Genomic DNA, 20630 nt, shown 5'->3' on the forward strand with positions numbered 1-20630 from the left:
TGTATATATATATATATACATACATATATATACACATATAATTTATATATATATGCACATATATAAAATATACATATATATTATATATATTTAATAGAAAGCAGTATTTAATGTTTGCTTACACATTTATATAATTGGCTACATAAGTAAAGCAAAGTGCATACATTAATATTTAAAAACAGAACACTAACATTCTACAGAAGGGAAAGCTGCTGCTTCTGTAAGCCACTGCAAAGTTATATTTGGGACAGTTACCAACAACTGTGAGAGCTAGCCAGGCTTTTCCGAGACATCATTCACATATACGCCAAACAGGAATAGAAAGGTGTCAGTGCTTCTCTTTGTAGCAGTCAGGATCTCAGAGTGGTCTTTGCATTGTTCCACAGTGTTGGAGAGGCAGGCATGACTTTGCTGAATTAACATGGACAGGCTCCTCTGAAACCATTCATATCAAAACAATTTCTGAAACACCAAGACAAGAAATTAAACTGGGATTTGGCAGATTAAGGACATACAATTATATAAACACCCACGACAGGAGAGAAAAATGTGATTCAATTAGTTTCTGTGATTTAAGTTGGCTGCCAGATTGTGCTTGACAATCTATACTCATTCCTAATGTCAAGCTGACCTTAATGTGTTTTTATCATGAATTCTTGTTGACAACATACACCACCTGCACAGTGAAATCCTGCTATTACCACAATCACAAAGGGTGATTTTATAGTACATACAGTAGATGGAGTTTCATTTGGTCATATGGGTTTTTGTGAAAGAGCTCCATATTTTATAGCTGCTTGTAGTTACTGTCATATACTGGACTATGAAATCTTGCTGAAGCGCATTTCAAAAATAACACTACTGTGAATTCCAGTGCAGAAGGCACTTGCTAGCTTTTGTGATAGTCAAACACGAGAATAATTTCTGTTACTGTAACAGATGCAGCAATGTACTTGGAAATGTATTTCCATTTCCATACATGCCTTTCTTTGTTGGACAGGGCATACTGTCATGCACATGGCCTTTTGCCTTGTATTGGTTGGAGAAATTTTAAATTGTAGGAGCGATATGGTCGGTCCCTGACTTCCAAAAAACCTGAACAAACAGAAACTGAGAAAGTTGAAATAGTGAGTACTGTGGGCTGTCACAAAGCTGTGTCCTATATAACCAAGGAAAAGGATGAGAAAATACCTGAGTTCTGCCAGGCTGACAGAAGGTGGAAATTATATCTGCAAGTTTACAAGAATGCCTTGGAGTAATTGATCTTAATAGCAAGAAATAGAGTGAGAAGTGTTTATCACCCTTGAGGTAAGGTGAAAGTAGATTTCATGGGGATAGTAAAATAATCTTGTGAGAAAGCAGCTGTCCTTCTTGTTGAAGCAAACAGCAAATAGAAATAAAGACCAAGGAGCTGTGCACGTAATTGGAGACTGACCAGACTCAGCAAGAGTTAAAGAGTCCGCATAAGCAATTACAAGCACTGAGGGAACAGAGACTAAAACAGAGGAAAACACCGGCTTTTCTAAGATTTTTTTCCTGCCTTTTATAACAATGAGGTGTTTGAGGATATATTATATATACATAGAAGTACAAAGAAATACAAAGGAAAATATGGAGAAATTCTTATCTGGTACATAAAATTTGTGATTAGGCCTATGAGAGTAAAATATGTGCTGTTTTGAGGCATATGACACTTACCTGAAACAGAAGCATAGTCTGAAATTTTAATAAGCAAATTATTCAGTTTAAAATTCTAGAGAATGTAAATAATTTTAAAAGAGAATGAAAAAACACATGGGAATTCATTTCTCTTGCAGCAATGGATAGTACAACGTATCAATACACATAATCTCTTGTAGTCTTGGAGTATAGATGTAAATACTGTGCTTCACGAGAGAAACTTAGATCTATATCAGTTATGGCTAAGAAAAGATTTTCCTTTTCTACCATTACATTTTAAATCTCTCTCCAATTGTCTATGTATAGATTTCAATTCTTTTATCATCCTGTATGGTTTTGATTGTGTTGCTGTAGTACTGTGTGTGGTATCAAAACAGCTGTAACCTTGGGGGCTGTGGGTGTCCCTAGGTCAGTACAAACTGTCCCTTCTCTGGATGTGTTCACCTATCACAGGATCTCTTCTTCCAGCAAGTCACTTTATTTCTTAAGAATTCTCAAATGCTTACTGGTCTACAGTGAGAATTTTCTTAATGAAGTGCTCTGGCACCTGATATTGTGCTGGTAGGCTGCCATTTTCACAAGGGCTGAGCAATACTAAGGCAGATCACAGAATCATGTGAATTATCAGGATATTTTTATTGATGGCATTTATTAATGCATTAAATTTTAAACTGAGCTCTGGAAGATGGTATAGTACAGGCAGGAAACAGAATGAGAGGTTGAAATATTTCAGAAAAGGCTGAGAAATAGGGATGTTTTGTGTAATTAAATGGTATATAGAGCACCCAGCTACTGCTATGATGCTGCTCTAGGTCTACATTTTTAGTATTAGAGATGCTACAACAATTTAGGATTAATTTGTTTTATCATAGAATCACAGAACCATAGAATCATGGAATGTCCCGGGTTGAAAAGGACCACAAAGATCATTTAGTTTCAACCCCCCTGCTATGTGCAGGGTCGCCAACCACCAGTCCAGGCTGCCCATAGCCACATCCAGCCTGGCCTTGAATGCTTCCAGGGATGGGGCATCCACAGCCTCCTTTGGGCAACCTGTTCCAGTGCGTCACCACCCTCTCAGTGAAAAACTTCCTCCTAATATCTAACCTAAATATATCCTTGATCACCGAGGTTAACTGCTTCGGAGCTGTCCCGGACCGGACAGAAGCGTGGGCGTTGCCTGCACAACGGTTCTGCATTCACGCCCCCTTGCCTCGAAAAAGCTTCAGAGGCGGAGAGGAGGAGTCGGTGTGTATGAGTCACGCGGGCCGTTCAAACGCGGAGAAACGGTAAGCCATCCATTCACGGGACTACACAGCGAGGAGGGTTGTTATCGCTGTGAAGAGAGAGGTAAGTGCGGGGGCGCCTGTTAACGGGCTGGTAATGAGGTGAGGATGGTGCAGGCACTACCGGCAGCAGGGCAGGGCTGATCAGACACACTCCTTTTAAGGCTACCCGAATAGTGCTGGTGAGTCTGATGGTTTGCCATGGCTACGCCCCGCGGGAAGGCTGCTGCCAGGAAAAATGTGGAGACCCAGATAGAGGTCCCATGCTCATGTAAAAGGAAGGCTGCTGCTAAGGAAAATGTGGAGACCCCGACTGAGACACTGAAACAAGATGCTAGCATGCAGGTCTCTGGCTGTAGTGAGTGCCAGAGCCTGGCCTTTGAAGTGCTAGGTGAGGGAGACACTTGTGACCAGCTCAGTGACTTGTTCAGCCACGTGGTTGACCGGAGGGCGGAGGTGGAGAGGCTGAGGAGCATAAAGGATGGGAGATTGTGAGAGGGAGATTGGTGGTGCCAAACCCTATGGGCCTGAGATCTTGGCAGCCATCTGGGGCTCCACATGGAGCACATCACCTTGCAAACAGGTGACAGAGGAGAGCCAGCAGGCAGGAAATGTTCCTGCTGTAGTGAGCCCCCTGTCCTCTCCTCCCCCTAGCAACAACAGTGAAGAATCAGGGGGTGTGGGGCAGTGGCAAAAGCTCTGTAACTCTCTTCCAGAAGGGCACCAGGGTGATATTCACCAGACTGGTGAATATCCTACCCTGCTGTTGCCAAGCAGACTGAGGCAATCTGAGAGAGGAGGAGTAGAAATGGATACCAACTTGATGAAGTGGGCATCCCCTATTCTGACCATCCTCAGTTCCCCAGGTGTGCCTCTGCAAAATAGGCGTGAGGCCCTGGAACTTGAGGGAGAAGTGAGTGAGGGTGTGGAGGGAGGTTCACTTGTGAGGTTGCCTCGTGTGAAACAGTCTATCCCACACCTCAAGACTGTCTCCACTCGGAAGGATAGGAGCATGGTTGTCATAGGTGACTCCCTGCTGAGAGGAATGGATGAGCGTGCATGCCAGCCTGACCCTATCCATAGGGAGGTTTGCTGCCTCCCTGGGGCGCAGGTCAGGGATGTTTCTAGGAAACTTCCTGGACTGATTTGCCCTTCTGATTGTTACCCCTTATGTATAATTCAGGCTGGCAGCGATTAAGTCACTGATAAAAGCCTGTGGACTATCTAGAAAGACTTAAGGGACTGGGTCAGGTAGTTGATGGAACAGGCTTGCAGGTGCTTTTTTTCTTCTGTACTTTCAGTGGCAGTGAAGGATACTGGGAGGATCCAAAAAAAAAGCACCTAATGAATAAATGGCTTAGAGGTTGATGCAAACACAAGAGTTTTGGTCTTTTTGACCATGGGACTATTTACTCAGCACCTGGCATGATGGCTGCAGATGGAAGTAACCTCTCTCCAAGGGGTAAGTGGATCCTCACTGAGGAACTGGTGGAACTCATTATACCTAGTTTAAAGACTAGGTATATGAAGGGGGAAGAGGACAAAGTGAGAGCTACTGTGGGTAGCTTAAGGGCTCGTACCAAACTTGATGGGTGAAGAAGGTGCAGTATAAAGGGATGGAGTAGCGCAGGGAGATGCTGCTGTTCTAGGGGATCCTAGATACTCTAGAAAGGCATTGAGATGGAAAGCCCAGCTGAACTGCCTTTATACCAATGTACACAGCCTAGGAAATAAGAAGGATGAGCTGGGAACTGTGATGCACTTGGAAAGTTATGGCCTTGTTGCTTTCACAGAAACATGGTGGGATGATTCCCATAACTGGGATACCACCATTGAGGGGTGGTTTCAACTCTTTAGAAGGGATGGGCAAGACAGGAAGGGTATGGGAGTTGCCCTCTATGTCAGAGACTGTGAGGAGCTCCCTCTGAGAAACAGTGAGGAACAGGTTGAGAGCCTGTGGGTTAGAATTAGGGACAGGGCTAATAAAGGCTAGCTGGTGATAGGGGTATACTACAGGCCTCTTGATCAAGAGGAGGCTGTTGATGAGGCCTTCTTGCTTTGGATGCCGGAGCCATCATGCTCACAGGCTCTTGTCCTGGTAGGGGTCTTCAACCGTTCAGATATCTGTTAGAAAGACCATGCAGTGAGCTGCAAGAGGTCCAGGAGGCTCCTGGAATCCGTTGATGATAACTTTCTGGTTCAGGTATTGGACAGATCAATCAGAGGTGAAGCACTGCTGGACCTGCTGCTCACCAGTGTGGAGGAGATCATGAAACATCTTAAAGTTGGAGGCAGCCTGGGCTGCAGTGACCATGCCCTAGTTGAGTTGGTGATGTTGAGGAATGTGGGCCTGGCCAAGAGTGGGGTCAAGACCCTGAACTTCAGAAGAGTGAACTGGCTGAGATCCCCTGGGATGTTGTCCTTAAAGACAAAGATGTTGAAGGGAGCTGGCTACTCTATAAAGATGCCTTTCTGAAAGCACAAGAGCTCTCCATCCTTCTGAATAAGAAAGCAGGCAGAGGAGGCAGAAAACCAGCATTGCTCAACGAGGACCTGCTGGGCATACTGAAGGCAAAGAAAGGTGCACACAAGCTCTGGAAACAAGGGCGTGTCACCTCGGAAGAATTCAGGGATGCCGTCTGGACTTGTAGGCATGGGACCAGGAAAGCCATGGCACAGGCAGAACTGAGCTTCGTAAGGGATGTGAAAAATATTATGAAGACATTCTGGAGGCGCATTAGCCAGAAGAGACAGGCCAAAATGAGTGTACCTCCTTTGGTAAATGTAAAAGGAGAATTGGCTTCAATGGACAAAGAGAAAGCTGAGTTACTGAATGAGTTCTTTTCTTCGGTCTTCACTGGCAGACAGGATTCTCATATTTCTTACATCCCTGAGCCCTGCATCTGTAAACCTCTTGGGCCCTGGGCAGCCTGATCTAGTATTAAATGTGGAGGTTGCTGGTCCTGCCTGTGGCAGGGGCGGGTGGAGAATCATGATCCTTGAGGCTCCTTCCAACTCGGGCCATTATTTGATTCCATGAAGGCTAAGGGTATCCTTAGCTGCAGCAACTGAGACTATGGGGTTGAAGATTGTGAGAGAAGTGAGCAAGATGAACAGCAGAGTTCCTTCCCCGAACTTCAGAAGAGCAAACTTAGGTCTGTTCAGGGAGACTTTCATGGGAAACTATTCAGCAGGGCAAAAGGCCTCAGGATAGCTGGCTGATCTTCAAGGACAACCTCCCCAGAACACAGGAACAGTGCACAATGTTCAGAGTTGAGCAAGCATGGCAGAAGGCCAGTGTGGATGAACATGGAGCTCCTGCCTAAGCTCAAACACAATAAGTACACAGAAGATGGAAACAAGGACAGTCTGCTTAGGAGAGATGAACAGACACTGTTGAAGCATGTAGGAATAAAATCAGGAAAGCCATAGAGTGACTAGAGCTGAAATTAGCAAAGGAAGCAAAGGGCAACAAAGAACAGTTTCTGTAAGTATACCAGTAGTAAAAAGAAAGCTAAGAAGAATGCAGACTCAGTGCTTAGTGGAGCAGTAAGTCTTATGACAAAGGATGTGGAAAAGGCTCAGGTACTGATCTTTGATCTCTCTGGTCCTTGAACTACTTAACTGTCTGTGGGTGTGAAGCAGTATCCCGGGTAGGAGTAGATACAAGTGTGGGACATTTCACCCACTTAGACATCCACATGTGATGATATGGAATATACCTAAGGTGCTGGAGGGACAAGGCTGCTCTCTAGCACCTTTGAAAGGTCATGACAGTTTCTAAGGTGGGAATGACTAGAAAAGGGCAAATATTGTACCCAGCTTCAAGAAGGGCAGGAAGGAGAATCTAGATAACTACAGACAGGTGCCCTCACTTCAGCTTTTGAGATGGCAATGGGGAATCTCCTCCTGGAATCCACTCTGAAGTATGTGAACGGCAAGAAGGTGGCTGTGAGTACCTAGTGTGGATTTATCAAGAACAAACCATGCCTGACCGATTTCATTTATTTTCAGTGATGTTGTGCACAAGAAGAAGGTGGCATGTTTTGGATACCTTTGCTTTACCAAGCCTTTAACATAATTTCCAATGATCCACTTATTACCAGTTTAATAAGATATGGGCTAAAATAGTGGATGATAAGGTGAGTGGAAAAGTGGCTGAGCAATTGGCTGAATAGACTCAACAAGTTGTTTTCAAAGATTTAAAGTGTCTTTTCTGGTTGCAGTAAATAGTAGTATCCCTCAGGGATCAATACTGGAATGAGCAATGTTTTGTCTTCCTATTAAAGACCTGGATGATGGAGCAGGCTACATTCTCAACAGGTCTGTCAACAAACTGGGAGGAGCAGTCAATGTTCTGGAAGGTAGGACTGCCATACAGAGGGACTTTGACAGACTGGAGAAATGGGATGATGGGAATTTCATGAAAGGCAAAAATATGAAGTCTTGCATCTGAGGAGGAATAAACCCATGCAACAATGCAGGCAGTCAGAGAAACAGCTTTTCTGAAAAGGACCTGGGGATCCTGGAGGAAGAGTTGAACATGAGCCAATAATGTGATTTCACAGCAGGGAAGGCCAACAGAACCTTGAGCTGTATTATTAAGACTGTAGGCAGCAGATTCATAGAAGTGATCTTTCTTCTATGTGTGACATTTATGACACTGCATCTGGAGTTTTGTGTCCATTTTGGGACTCTACTATGCATGAAAGACATGGATATGCTGGACTGAGTCCAGTGGAAGCCAGTAAACAGCACTTGAGCTGAGGCATGTGGCCTGTAAGGAAAGGCTGCGTGAGCCAGACCTGTTCAGCGCTGAGAGGAAAGAGTTAAGGATATATCTTGTTGGTGTCTTCAACAGAGAGTGCAAAGAAGATAGAGCTAAACTCTTCTTGAAGGTGCACAGCAATTGAATGAAAAAATGGTCAGGTGCTGGAATGAGCTGCCTAGGGAGGTGATTGAGTTAGAGTCCCTGAAGGTGTTCAGGAAATATTTACATACTGTACTAAAAGACATGGTTTAGTGGAGAAATACTGGTAGTAGGAGAACATTTGGACTGGATGATCTTGGATGTCTTTTCTAGCCTTGGTGATTCTATGATTCTCAGGGGTAACATAGGAAATTTCAATTAGATAGATTTAAGAACTTTTTTTCTTTTTTTGAGCCATGAGGGTAATCCAATACTGAAAGGGAGACAAACACTGTAGGACACGTAGTCTGTTCTTTGAATGTTCAGGACTGTAAAGGACAGAGACCTGTTGGATGCAGTTTGGATGAGAGGACTTCTGAAGATGACTTCCAGCATACCTGGTTCTGCAGCTTCATGATTCTGTGCTTCCTGAGCTAATTCTCCCAATGAGAAATGCATAATGTGAGGAAAAGTTTCAAAAACTGGATTTCAAAATTTTCTAAGATGGATGAAGATATATCTACAACAGCAACATCAAATGACTTCTAGAGGTCACCATAGAAGTCATTAAAGGGTCACAAACTATAGAACTCTAAAAACACACTGTTCTGGTAGAGGGAGTGTCCACAGTGTCTTGTAGATGTAACATCCTGCAATGTTTAGTATTGAGTCTATTGCTGTAATTGTTCCAGCAAACACCTGTAATAAATTAAAGATCCTATTTTTGTCTGGGTAGCTAGAGGTCAGAATCCAGCTTCAGCCTCTGAAAATGATTGATATTGAGCCAAAGAGCAAAGATTGCCAACCCGTGTATGGCAAATATGCTTATTAATAATAAACATAAAACTGCACTAAAATAATATCCATATCACTAAGCCTGGTCAGTCAAGAAACACTGTTGCTTTTGTTTTTGTTTTGTTTTGTTCTTTTTTGTGCCATCAGCAATGTTTTAGCCAAAGTATGTAAGACCAAAACAAAAAAGTGAAACATGTCAGAAAATTGGGATATTCCTCACATGAGTAATAACCCCTCAGGAAAGAAATATCAAAAAAGGCTCAAAACTTATAACTGTACACAGTGTAGATGATGAGTATTAATTGCATCCTCTGTGAACTAGCATTCTAGCAAGGCTGCTCCAAAATATTATTAAGGGCACTGCAGCATATTGCAGAATATGTTGGCAATGCCAGAAACAGAGGGAAAACAGTAACACGGCAAAAACATAAGACAGCTGCCAAAGACTGATTTTCTTTAAAGGTGGGATATGAAGATACTGGGGCTTTTTGAGAGTGAGGAAAAAATATTGAGGTTTTTTTACATGTCTAGGGAGGATAAACATAGTGGTTGAAATGAGTTTAATGTATGCACATTCTGTGCATAATTGTACAAGGGGGAACATATTTGACAAGAAACCAATAGTAGTATATCAGTGTCTGTCTAGGAGCATCTCAGTTGTTACCACGCAGCAACTCATGAGCTGTTGGCTCTTTACAGTCACTGTCAACCAAGATTTTATTTCTGTCCTCCAAAAGCACAAGTCTCCACCACTGGAAATTTGAAGAAAATGAAAAGAAAAAACCAAAAAAGCATGAGCTGCAGCACATCATACATAGCTCAGAAAAGAGGTAAATAAAATCCTTCCTTCACTTTGACTGTTGCCATATGACTGATTTCAGAAAGTTTGTCAATGAATGTGTTAGAAAATTAAAAACATGGGAACTGTATTTTAAAAGGACCTTATGCATGATCTGGTTGCGTCACATTCGTAGAAACTGTGCAGAAGATTGTGGCAACTGTTGAAGAGTTAGAATTCAGAAACTGAAGGAAGCAGAATTCTGTCATAGTACTTGGTTATGAGCAACTACTCAATTACATGTGGTATCAACAGTGAAATAAACTACAGAGAAATGGACCGGTAAAAAGTCCCACTGGAGTTAAAGCTCTATGAATGTGGAATACAACTAAGAAAGATTTAAGTAGCCCTTCTCCGTTGATTCAAATAGTGTTTGGAAGAATCAAAAGTCAGAAATTGACTATTTCTGACTGGAGGTAGCTCTGAAGCATTCAATGTTTATAATATTCAGTTAACAGGAGGCTGACCATGAGACTATTATAGAAATTTAAGGAAAATTTTACTCCATACAGAAATGAAAAAAATATAAGTGATATCTTTTTAAATTGAGAATAAAATAGAAAAATGGAAATACAAGCACTTGCGACTGATTTAAGGGCTTTCATTCAGCTTCGCTTAGCAAACAGTTCAGGTGCTTCAAGATGTTACTGATTGCCAGCTGTTTGCTACGGGCTCTTTGTAAGAGGTTATCACTCTTTAGCAGAACTGACAGGAAGAAATGTATGTCCATGCACAAACTACTTCAGTACAAGACCTTATTCAAACCCATCTTCACTGGTGATTTAAAGTTGGCTGTCAAAGTCTTAAATCCACTAAGACAGCCTTAAACATTTAAAAGAGGTTTTTGTGTGTTGGGGAAGGGAAGTTCACGGGCTGAATCACAGGGTTGAAGGGCTAAGTGAAGGGGTAACTGTGAAAAGACCTGCCATTAATTAAGATGTAGGACTTAACGCTCTTACAGACACTACCTTGGAAAGAAGAAGAGCACTGGAGTATGTCATCCAAGGACTTTGGAAGATCTCAGTGAGTTTCAGAACATAGATAAGAAAATCAAACTGTCTTCCTTTAGCCAATCTCCTACACCCTCCAGCTCAAATTTCTAGGGGAATACTCTTCATCCTGAAATATAAACTGCTTTGAAACAGGATGGAGCTGCTGCTCTGCAGAAGGAAAGCAAATGAAACGGCTGACAGCATGGGTGCACTTTCCTGATCAGAGTAAAGGCATAGTAGAAAGAGGGTGGTTTATTTCATTTCTGTGTAGGTTCTAAACAATGAAACCTGTAAAGTGGGAACATTTTCTTCCAGACTAGACTATGCAGAAGTATAGAGAAGAAGAGTTGGAAATATTTTTCTGCATTTCTTAGAGAATAAAAACAAAAAAACATTTTTGATCAATCTCCCCCCTACTGGGAAACAATGTTTTTGAAGATCACAGTTTGAGTTGTTTTTAACAGATGTTTCACGTGGAAATGCCACCTTTCTGACAATCTAGAGGTTGTTAAATTATTTGCAGATGAAATTTGGATGCGAGAAAAACATAGGTTGTCATGTGACTCCTGGGTGCTTTGGGAAGAGAGCTTCTGGTATAAAGAAAAAAAAAAAAGAAAAAAAAGAAAAATGTAAATTTCATATCATGGAAATAGCATACCTCATTAGGAAGCTAACCCTATCATGTGTATGGGGAAATGAAAATACAGCTGAGGCCATCACTTGCTTGCCTTAACAAGCCAGAAGCAATGTTGGTTTTTTTTTCCTGTTTCTCAAAACTGTATGTTCAAAATCAGAGATCACTACAAATACAGAATGTTGATGAGAATGGAGAGGGGGGAATTTTGGCTTTAGTAATTAGATGTTGAAAGTTTTTGTGTTTGTTAGTCATAAGGTTATTTGTGAGATGTGAATAGAAGCTAACCATAAACCACTTCTTGTCATTGCCAGAAGCACTTCACAAACACCCTTTCTACACCTTGGAGAACAAATATGTATATATATTTAAGACATACATATATGATTTAAGATTGAATTTGTGTCTTGGAAACTATTTATTGATTGTATGTTCTTAATAGCAGGGCACTGCAACTGGCAATTTAGTCTGGCACAAAAATATTTCAAACATTTCTGAAATGCACTTATGCATTGCCAGATATTTAGTCCTGTGAGCTGCTTCTGCATGTATGGATACAAAAGAGTAGTATGACAAAGATGGAAAAGCTTCCAGAACAGATATTGCACAAAAAGTACTTAAAATATTCAAATAGGGAACCTTGGTCTCAGAAAAACTAGAGATGAAAAGGAAATATGTTTAAGTTTGTTGTGTATACCGAACAAATAGGACAAGTCAGATGAAAGAGCTCATATTGACACCACAGAAACTGTTGAACCCCTGGAGCAAGGTAGACATGCATTTGTTTATGCTGGCTGAAGAAGACAAACATTTGTCCTAGCTTGCTGTTTTCAATTTCCTATGATAGCTTTACTAGAAAATACAACAACTAAGTAGACAATTAGGCAAAACAAATTATTTTCTGATAAGAACTAAGCACAATGCATAAAAAAAAAACAGCAGATACTTTGTTGAGTGTAGTTGTGTAACAGCCAATCCTTGTTATTTCAAATCTAAAGTGTTGTTAGAAAACAATATCACAATAATTAAGTATTCTAAAATAACATACACAACCAGACTGATCTGTATTTAGATTAAATTACAGAAGGGCAATGATTAAATTTAGGTTGTCATCTGTTGACATTCTCTTTGACAGGATGCTGAGAATTACTAAACCTGATGTCTGCTGTATAAAGAATGAAATAGAGCAGGATAATAAGCCTGACATGATCTCATGACCCAAGAACTGCCATCACTTCATAAAGTGATGCTATACATCAAAGGATAATGGTCTCAGAAGACAATGTCATGCTTGCATGAGAATATCACTCTTTATATATACTGTGAAAGGATGCACCCATCCTTTTCCTTTTCACAAACAGTAGTAAGAGATCTTGCCAGAAAATGCTGAGGCCACCTTTTCTGAGAAGGCATCTGACACAAACCAAAACAAATGTTGATTGCTGAGCCTTATGAAACTACTGGACATGGTTTAGTGGGAGCTATTGGTAATAGGTGAATGGTTGGACTGGATGATCTTTTAGGTCTTTTCCAACCTTGGTGATTCTGTGATTCTGTGATACTGTCCAGGATCAAAGGCCCTTACTAGCTTTGACTAGTCTACATGGGGCTTTCACCTATACCCTGCCCACAGACAACCACCTGCTCACGTAGGACTTCCATTGGTGCTTTACACACTGAACAGCCCAAAGATCTCTCCATGGGAGAGAAGGGATGCCTCTGAAGTTCACCAGCTATCCAGGTATCAGCAGTGAATGGCAGAAATCCCCCTACTAGCAGCAGCAATTAATCATTTTAACTGCAAATCAAAAATGTAGTAGATTGCCGATTTTCTTTAAAGTGGATATGATATGGCTGGATGCGCTGATATGGAGAGCATCCTTTGAACTGTTCAAACTGATGCCAGGTAGTTTTCCAAATCATTGTCCACAGACAGTAGATAAAAGAGTTGATTCTGTCAGAGAGCTAGCTTCATTCTGCTGAGTATACATAAACACATGCCGAATGATGTACATAGCAATGCTTTGTTGAAAATAAAATTCACAAGTAATTCTGAGGTGAAGGAAAACAAGTTACTGGAAGTCTTTGGGATTCTCTTTTGAATGAAATCCCTACCCATAGTTCCTACCTTGCAGTTTTTGCCAGAACAACTCAGCACTGTATGGTTAACTCAGTCCCACAACTCCTGAAAGCATCCTTCTACTGAGTCTTTATAACACTGTCCTAAGAAACTATGACAGATTTTCTGTCAAAAGAATTATCATGATCATAAAACTGCATAATATAAGCCACAAGACTGATAAAAATTAGTCCTAATTTAAATTCAAGACTTACAATTTAACTAAATAATGTCTTTTTAAAAAATCTGTTTTTGTTTAAAATGTCCAGTATCACAGGATTTATCATCACATAGGGTTACTTTTGTTCTAGAAAGATGTCTTAAAATCTTTTTTGTATTACTGTACTGCACAAAATTTAGATCTTCCTTTCTCCTAAAAATTACACTGAACCAGCATCTTTAATTATGCCATTTGTTCACAATTCTCATGTGTTAAAGTTTTACCTTGTTTTGGTCTGAATGTGTTTAGTTTCATTGTGGAACCTTCAGAACATTCACATGTTTCTTTGTGAGACCAGAGAACCCTCTGTTATTGAGTTTAATATCAGCTACAAACACTAGCTTTTCCAGAACAACTGGTCACAGATTCAGGAGGAAAATCTCCAAATCGTAGGATGGTTGATCTCAATATGAGGTGTCCCTCAAGGATAGTGTTTTGATTCTTTGTGTCTAATCTAACTCTTCTCTGGTCCGACTTGTGGCCATGTCCTCAGGTCCTGTTCTTTGCTTGGGAGAAGAGACCAAACCTCTCCTCATCACAACCTCCCTTCAGGAAGTTGTAGAGTGCAATGAGGTCTCCCCTGAGCCTCCTCTTCTTCAAACTGAATAATCTTAGCTCCCTCAGCCGCTTCTTGTAAGACTTGTGCTCCAGGCCCCTCATCAGTTTTGTTGCCCTTCTCTGGACGCTTTCCAGGGCCTTGATGTCTTTCTTGTAGTGAGGGGCAATGATGAGATGTTGTAAAGAGAATCCAAGAAGCATTTAATGGCTGAATTATCCCTGACCAAATTCAGAAATGAGTCACCGAATCTAGAACACCTGTAATTTATACATTCAATTCATAGTCCAGCTGAAGATAGAATAAAAGAATTAAATTCCAGTTACAAATGTTATATATTTAAATGTCTACTTAACACGTGCATTAAATGGATCATACATAGCTCTTTAAATAATATAAGTTTCAGATACCTTGTGCTTGTAAGACTGCCATCTCTTTAACATAAAGGATAAATTCCAGCCACGGGGCTGGGCTGTATTTCATTTCCCCTCTACAGCTTTTAGTAAGATAACCCAAATTCTTTCAATTTTTCACAGAGCATTAAAAACATATTTTCATTGTGGATTATATAGTATCAACTGGTAATGTGCCGTCTTGTGATGGACCACAAAACATACTATAACCTGCAGCAAATTTCAGATGTATGAAAGAAATTCTAGTTGAACAACAAACCATGAAAATCTGGGGGAAGCTGGGACTCTTTGACTACAATTAAAGCATGCAGAAAATTTGTTCTACCACCAAGTTTTCCAGTGTTACATGTTTGATAAGGTTTATTCAGCTTGTACGGCATCATGAATACCAACATTTGTGCCTTAAAATAAAATAAAAAATAAAAAAAAAGATGTTGTTTACATCCCACTGTATTACTCTTCACAGCAGGAGACCATAGTTTCTTGATGTCCAAGTCTGTATTTATTGTATGGATGCAGTGCTAATCACTGATAAATCTCAGAAAAGTCTTCTATCAACAGGACAGTTCCTTGCACTGCCTTGCCACTATCAGCAAGGCACAGAGTTCCTGGCTTTTCCCATAGAGCCTGATGCCAGTGGATAGTTTCCTCCTCTGTACATTCAGCTCCTTGATTTTCGCTAAGAATCCAGAAGAGTCTTCCTAGGGACAGCTGTGATCTTGTAATTTCATAATTTTGTCCTCAGGGTTTTCACTAAAACTTATTTCAAATCGGCAGTTAGAGTCATTTCTGTCAGACCAATTCAGAGTCTCCACATGAAAAGTGAAATATTATTAACCAGCTCAGTGGTAGTAGGTTTCCAAACATTCTGGATATCACTAAGTCATTTTGTTGCTGGTATTGTGTGTCATGTTACCAGAGAAGTAAAAAGATCCACTTTAAGTTGTTGGCATTTGAATGTATTGCAACAACAGAGTGTTTCTCTCAGCAAGCTTTATGTACATCTAATACCCTCACAAAGTCACATTTGATGACTTGTATACATCAATGTTACAGTAGTTGCGGAAAAAAATAACTGTAGGCTGGTTTCATGGCCAGATTAATTTTAACTGCAGCCTTGAATTTTTACTGCTTTTTGATGATGGAGGACCATAATAATCTGTCACAAGTACCATCAGATGTCACTATCACTGTATGTAGAGTACTGGATTGAATTTGGTACAGTGGCTATTATTGCTAGCATGAAACAGGCTTACCGCTTCATTATTAAGAAGCAAGGAAAGAGCAGCACATGCCTGACCTTTGAATAGCATAGGTGCTTTGAAAGGACAAGTTCATTTTCAGATTTTCTTTAAGCTGGTCCCTTCATCCAGAGCCCCTACTGCTCGTAATGGTTATTTTTAGACAATTTTTTTGCCACATAAGCAAATGCATTGTAGAGTACATATGTAACTTGATGGTTAGAAATCACCTGAGTACACTGTCACTGCATCAGGACAGAAAGACTGGCATCTAATCAGGAAACACAGTGATTTTAGCACATTTGGTCTTGAGAAATGCTGAAGAATAGCACAGTCAAAACCAATGTATTGTAGTGCTGCTGAAAATTTGGCCCTCTATTTCTTCAGTTGACACATTCAGCATGTGGATAGCCCCAAATATTTACCAGTTTCTTCACACTTTTTATTACTCAGACTACATCTTTAACTCAGGAATGGTATAACAGACCCTGGCTCTGAGAGGGGCACTCCAATCATTGCATTCATCAGTTTTTTTCCCAATTCTTGCTGACATACTCAGTGGAAGTAGACCTAGGTTCTATAGTTCCTTAACTTAGAAAAGCAATAATAACAGAGACCAAGTCAGACTCAGTTCTTTTCTATACCTTGAAACTCCTATCAGTATCATACAGCCACCAGCACTGCTGCAAACAGTGCACACTGCCTATGCCCACAACGTACATCTTCACAAAAGACATTACAGGCATATCAGTCTTCTTTTCCTCGCAGCACCCCTTCTGAGACGTTTTTATGATGGGCTGGAAAATACTGATGGAGACAGCTATGACAACTCAGAGTCAAGTTTGCACACTTTCTTTCCTTTTATCTGATAGAATTACATTTTTATTTATTATTACTTTTTTTAACAGACGTTTCTGTAGCTCCCTGTACTGTTCTTCATTCCTTCTAGCATCTCCCCTGCAGCTCCTCACCAGACTGACGGAATTCTTTTGAGACACAGCAACTGGGTGTTCTATATGTACAAGAATTCAGTAATTGCAGTAGGCTTGTGAATAGCGACAAGAACAAGGTATTCTAAGAAAAGCAGATGCTGTAGATAATGCATGAAAGCCACTGGGCCTTGTAGGTATCAGTTATCCAGAAATGCTGTCTCGCCAGGTCAGACTGAGCAGTCAGCAATCACAGGAGTGGAATAAGCATTGCCAAAAAGGTGTTGGTTATGATAGGGATATGTCCTGACTTCTATTTTTGAGTCTATAAATACTTTTTGAGTACTGTTCTATATTTTATGAGCTTTAATAGGCCAGTGAGGTTGTGTTACTGTCATGACCACTGACTGCTCAGAGAAGTAAGTAAAACCCATATTTCTAGGGAGACTTACGAAAAAATGATATGATTTTTTTTTCCCCAGATTAACACACCAGCAGTTATTCTTGAGGGGAAAGACTACACTTCACTTCTTGGCCTCATAAATCCCTATTGCAGATATCAGGACTACTGTTAGAAAATATCTGTTGCTATACAAACAAGTACAGCATGCTTTTCTTACGATAAAAGACCAAAGAGTGACAGGCTAAAACACAATAAAGTAGGCTTGTAGTACAGAAAATGTTACCTTTGTTTCCACTGTGCGTTAAATATAGCATAATATATGTGTCAAACAGGGAAACCTAATCATCAGAGTAAAGAGTAAGGTTAAAGACTTGATTTTGAACAGCTTGTCAAGATGCTATAAAACTGAAAGCTGCTTTATGGTTTGTCACAATATAGTGATATGTCTTGTGTATACTACTCCTTCTGTATGACTTGCATAGGGATTCAAAGTCACTTTTCATATACATCTTGTGAATTCAGTACCAAGTTGCTGACTTACTGTCTCATGTTTCTGAGTTTTGAGCCTAGTTGCAAAAATTATTACCCTTTAAAGCCTCTTTCTGAAATTTACTGGATTAAAATTAGAAAGGATCAATTTAATAAAAGTAGCAACACTTTTTAGAAGACATTAATCTAACCAAAATTATTATGACATTTAAGAGCACAGTGTAAGGTGCTCACTGTTTTAGCATTAATCATGTGCTGGTATGGATGGGATTCATTTCACCTCACTACTTCACCATCCAAAAATAAGTCATCTCACCTTACCTACTCACCTAAATTCCTAAATTAAATCAATGTGTAGAGACAGGAGTCCCCAAGGGGCGCTCCAGCCCATTCTCAGATAGATGAGAGAAACAGCCACCTATTTCTTCCCAGTAAGAATAGACAGATCCTAAGTGATGGGAGATAGGAGATTAATTTATTTGCCCACTAGTAAAGATCCAGGGCCATTTGAGGTCTCTTTTGGTATCCAAGATATCCATGTGGAGGGGAAGACATAGCCAACGACTGACCAGACCCTTCTACAGTGGCAGCTTGGAGGCTAAACAAGTAGATTCTATGCAGAACTGTGGATATCTTGCAGTTCTATAAAATGTACTGAATGAGTGACTGTTGGACTCTGAATCATGTGATGACTATAAGGGGAGCTTCATCACAAGTACCAGCACTTACTTGAAAAGTATGTACCAGTACCATGCTGCCTAAAACTGGTAGGTTTACAGCACAGAGGGAAAATGGGAACTGACCAAAAGTTTCCAAATAAAGATGTTCAAAAAAATAAGATGGCCTCATCAAGATGGCATGGTGCAAGGTCTCACTTCAGCCCTTCTGCCTGCTTTGTAACATGGTATTGAGCTGAAGATCTAAAACCACCAGCTGAAATAATTCCTAAGGAATGAGTGCAAGGATGGTGCACAAAAAATTGAAACAGAGTATTACAAGCAGTGCTTTTCACCACTGGTACAGATTAATGGAAGTACATTAGCACAAATTAGGCAACATTAGGCAAAGTAGTTTGCAATCACCCAGGCTTGCCTGATGCCAGCAGTGGCACCAGCAGCAAGAACCACAACATAGTTTTAGAAGAACAGCATCCTGCTGCTTCAGTTGGCTTCTATCAGCAGTCCAGGAAAGGGTCAAAGACTGTCTTCCTGAACACACTACTGGGATTGTTAGAGGACAAAAGGGACATTCATGCTTAAGGCAACAAAAAGACACATGCGAAAAACTGCTGTGGCTTCCCAGCTTCCCAAGCCAAAGCAAAGTGAAAGCTATGAACCACCCACACTGCCGTTACCGCATCCCTACTCCGCAGTCCAAGTACTGCAGGAGAGCAAATTATTCTTGACTTGAGCAATGGGACTTGAAAACCAGGCTTCTGCCCTCTACAGTCTTCGAGTTACATGAGTATCTTAAAAGCATACCCTTCATGAAAGGTGACTTGTTTGCAACAATGACTGTTTTTTTGTTGTTGTTGTTTGTTTTTTGGTTTTTTTTTTGGTTTGTTTTTTTAACACTGTATAATGTTTATTCTTAGATAGGAGCTGAAGCAAAGATTCTTTTTTATACATATAATCTTTGCTTCTCAACATCCTTACCTGGCTCAAAAAATATGTTTTCCCCAGCCATAGCTGGGCTTCTTTCCTCTTGGCCACTGATGGCCCCCATGATGGTCTGGATTACTCTACTGATGCAGAAAATGACATGCAGTCTGAAAGCAGCACCTGGCACAAGCATGGTCTTGTCACCTTAAATATCTGGTGGAATGGCTTGTTATTTCATTTGTTAAGTACTGTTAGCAGCCTCAGTGGTACCCTTTATTTCACAAATCCTCTGCCTGACCAGGCAAACATCTCTGTTTGCTTGTTTATTCTGAAGGTTGTCTTACTCTGCCTATCCATAAAAGGCTGAGGAGTGCTGCCTGAGGCTGCCGTCAAGGTTCAGTCCACATACACTCTCCCACCCATGCACATTTGCTTGTAGAGGTGGCCCACTGTGCACAGTGGTGAGCTATAAGGAAGGAGAGCTGACCTCTGATTCATACTAGACATTTGGAAGCTGTTCAGGAGTTTCAGGGACAGAGGCAGCCTGGGCAGCAGGAATCAAGCTTGTGACAAGGGCAATCACTGCTGTGTGCCACTAGGGATGTGGACTGCTACTGAAAAGACATTTGGGGCATCATATGCAAGGTAACATTTAATGAAATGTTGTGTGCCCCGGTGGTGCAGTGGTAGGAATGCCACATTGCAACACCAGAGGCCAGGGTTTGAATCCCCTGTAGTGCAAGTGGTAGAAGTGCCGCTCTGCTACACAGGGGGCTCAAATCCCGGGGGTTGGACTCGATGATCTCTAAGGTCCCTTCCAACCCGCACAAGACTATGATACTATGATACTATGAAAGACTGACTGGTGACCAATGGCCTCCCATACTGACCCGTCTTACAAGTGGACTTCTCCCTTAGAGAACCCAGTAAGATAACATTTCTAGCATCCCTACAACATGATTGGGAAGAACAGCAAGTTCTCACAACCGATGTGACTTCATGCTACACATCAGGAATGAATATTTTTTAGAAATACTTCTTTTCCCACTGACATCACTATTGAGGATTTTGCAGCTTTCCCTTCGAGGTGCTCCCAAATGATGTATGCCAGTGTGGCACCCAGCCCAGCAATGAGCAGAAATAGCACTGGAGGTTCTGTGCATAACAGTAAGGACGGACTTTTAAATAACCAGATTAAAACTTCAAAAGTATATATATTTTTTAAATTATTTATTATTTGGTTGGTTGGTGGTTGGGGAGGAAAATATGATGCACACTTGTACTCACCATTGCCATTTCATCATAAATTTAATCTTTACCCTCTCAATATAACTTTGCATTTAAACTCTTCAGTTCTGCCTTCCTTCTAATTGCAGTATCATATGCTTTGAATATACTTTTCTTTTTCGCTTTACCCTCACTGAAGTGTTAAGTGGGAAAAATGATTCCAAACCTCAAATTCTGTTTATTTAACACACGTTGCATCCCAGTCTGGAGACAGCTGCACTTTCCCTGGATGTTGAAT

At 40.8% G+C, this 20630-nt stretch overlaps 1 long non-coding RNA gene across 19 annotated transcripts in view; it reads left to right on the forward strand.

The window, feature by feature from the left end:
* Positions 1 to 20630, forward strand: part of LOC107308057 (uncharacterized) — a 47451-nt gene that overhangs the window by 5905 nt on the left and 20916 nt on the right. For 5 of the 19 annotated variants that reach the window (XR_014942070.1, XR_014942071.1, XR_014942073.1 and 2 more), the window contains exons 3-4: positions 2812 to 4428; positions 5170 to 9500. This is a non-coding gene — a long non-coding RNA (uncharacterized LOC107308057). Of the gene's footprint in view, positions 1 to 2811; positions 4429 to 5169; positions 9501 to 10451; positions 10532 to 12269; positions 14873 to 20630 lie in introns of those variants that run through there. The other 14 variants (XR_014942082.1, XR_014942081.1, XR_014942069.1 and 11 more) reach the window with 14 other exon arrangements.

This window comes from Coturnix japonica, chromosome 1 (genome assembly GCF_054131305.1).
Source record: "Coturnix japonica strain WE chromosome 1, WE-NBRP24, whole genome shotgun sequence".
NCBI classification, from domain to species: domain Eukaryota; kingdom Metazoa; phylum Chordata; class Aves; order Galliformes; family Phasianidae; genus Coturnix; species Coturnix japonica.